Source organism: Colobus angolensis, unplaced genomic scaffold (assembly GCF_000951035.1).
Source record: "Colobus angolensis palliatus isolate OR3802 unplaced genomic scaffold, Cang.pa_1.0 Scaffold101, whole genome shotgun sequence".
Taxonomy (NCBI): Eukaryota; Metazoa; Chordata; class Mammalia; order Primates; family Cercopithecidae; genus Colobus; species Colobus angolensis.
In genome coordinates, this window is record NW_012111031.1 from 5,741,804 (window position 1) to 5,744,236 (window position 2,433).

At 50.3% G+C, this 2,433-nt stretch overlaps 1 protein-coding gene across 2 annotated transcripts in view; it reads right to left on the reverse strand.

The window, feature by feature from the left end:
• LRCH1 (leucine-rich repeats and calponin homology (CH) domain containing 1) overlaps nucleotides 1-2,427 on the reverse strand; it is a 195,991-nt gene extending 193,564 nt beyond the window's left edge. For both annotated transcript variants that reach the window (XM_011939811.1, XM_011939802.1), the window contains exon 1: nucleotides 2,357-2,427. The gene's annotated coding sequence lies outside the window, so the exon portion shown is untranslated. The remainder of the gene's footprint in view (nucleotides 1-2,356) is intronic.
• Between the last annotated feature and the right edge of the window lie 6 nt (nucleotides 2,428-2,433).

A 2,433-nucleotide genomic window follows, 5' to 3' on the forward strand; every position in this document is an offset into this window, starting at 1 on the left:
AAGTCAACGAGAAACCACTATCTTTATTTTAAATGTTACTACTCAAACTTTCAACTCTACTAGAACTCTTACATGTTGGCTGTGTCAACACTGTGTACACTGGAGGTAACTTTAACTCTTTATTTTGCTTTTTGGTCTTTCAAATAAGAAACTGTGCTCAATTAAATATATCTTTAGAACAAAGAATACCTGTGGTTTACACCTAGCTTTTGACCTGAGGCAAGGACGTTTTGCAGAAGCAAATATTTAATACATTTGGGTATTCTAATTTCATGTAAAATAACTAGCTACAATGAATACTTTTCTGATGGGGTTAAGTTTCTACAAACATAGGTTATATCCCTCCACTCCTCTTCCCCCAAATAATATTGTATTTTTGGATGAGAAATTAACATAAAGCCTCTGAATTTTAACCAGCTAGATTTTCCTGAGCACAAAACATGTGCAAGTGAGCTCATAAATAAAAACCTGCAAAACTCACAACTTAAGCTTGTCATAAACAAGCAAAGAGGAGAACAAGAACACTTTTCAGCATCCACTTCACATAAGGTCTTAGCTAAAAGATGTGGTCCCTGCTTTTAAAAGCACTGGTCTTCTCAAAGAAATGCCAACACAGCAGATACATCAAGTTCACGTACCTTTGTAAATAATCCTTAGCATAACTGAAGTAGAACAACTATGAAACCCCCTTACTGAACTACACAAACCTATTATTATTGGTCATGCCAGCTCTATTTTCTGCAGATAAAACTAACCACTGCATAGCTAGCTCACGGTACACTCCATAGCAGAAGGGAAGTAAAATTTAATGTATTTTTTTAAGTTAATGATTCAGGCAATTCTTGGAATAACTTCCACTTGAGAAGATGTAACTAAGATGTCTTATTGAAAGAGACTCCCCAGCTGTTGACAGCTCAACTTTGGAAATTCCCTCTTTTTTGCCGATTCCTGACTATCCCTAAATCCAAATTACAAAGCTTAATGACCCTGGAGAGCCATCTTTGCCTCCAGTGAACTCAGAATTCTATCTTAATATTCATTAAAGCTCTAGATAAATGTTTACTGAATTAAAGGGGGAAAAGAACTGGAAACCTAGCTTCCAAAAACCCACCGCCTGCTCCCTTGCCCACTACAAGATTAAACTGGGTGCTCCAGTGCTGAGAGTCAACCCATCCAAGACCCAGGGGGTCTGACCCTGGGCCATGAGGCGATGACAGCCAAGAGGTCTGGGCAGCGGCTCCAAAACGGAGCACCCACTACCCTGGGAAATGTTGGGCGCTTGCTATGACACAAACCCTCCCCCAGGCAGCGGAACCGGATGGTCGGAAATCAAGTCAGTTCTATATAGACCCTAAGGCCCCAATCCCATTCCACCACCCTCCTTCCTGTTTATAGATCCCGCTCCTGGAACTCCAACTACCAAAGAGAAAGCAGACGTTTTAGAAGTATGTAACACATGACGTAACTTGAAAAAGTTATGCTGCTTACTGGCGCGAGTTACAACTTGCCGGGCTCACACAGGAAAACAGGCTCACGTTAATTACTTTGCTTTTAATATGCCATGCCTTCCTTTCCCGGGGCCCCCACAAAGGTTGGGCAACTGAGAACCAGGTACCCTCGGTGGTAGGACCCAAACTGAGTGGGCGGTGAGCGAAAGGCGAGGAAGGAAGAGAGCCGAGCGCTTCCGAGGCGGCAGCCGATTCGGATTCACTACAAGCCCGGCGGCTCTTTTCCCGCACAGGCGCAGGAAGAGGAAGCCTGGGCACCTCTCAGGAGGCACCGAGTTGCCCGATAGCTGGGCGATGTCGCCGAGGGGGCTCGCGACACTGCGCCGATGCCCCTGGCTCGGCCGAGGGCGTGCCACCTTTGTCTGAGTTTCCCCACCAGGATGGGCGATGCCTCAAAGACGGCTTGAACTGCTTGGAGGCGCCGACGCCGCTGTCCGCGCTGGAGTTCCCAGCCCTGCGCGGGGCCCAGGAAGCCGAAGCGGCCGCCTGAAACCTCCCACTTACACTGCGCGCACGCGGCGCGCCTGCAAGTCTCAGCCCCGCGGCTGCTTCCCCGGCGCGGCAGCCACAGGGTGGAGAGCCGGAGACCCCTGGCTCGTAGGCGCAGAAGCCCGGCGCACCCCTGCCCTCCTGGCACTGCACCGCCGGACGAGGCAGGGCCCCCCATACCCTCTCCAGGGCCCGCTTCTTCCGCGCCCACGCGAGTCCCTTCTTCGGGAGACAACGGGCCGATGGAGCCCCCCTCCCCCAGCAAGACGAGATCTCCGACTGTCCACCGCGTTAGGGAACGCACGACAGACACCCAGACAGCACCCACACCCCTGCCCGCCCCCTCGGCCCTCACTCACCTGCCTGCACAGTGTCCGAGAGGTCGTGCCCGGGGGCTGCGGTACGGGGAAATTCCTTCAATTTCCTGGAGCTCAGG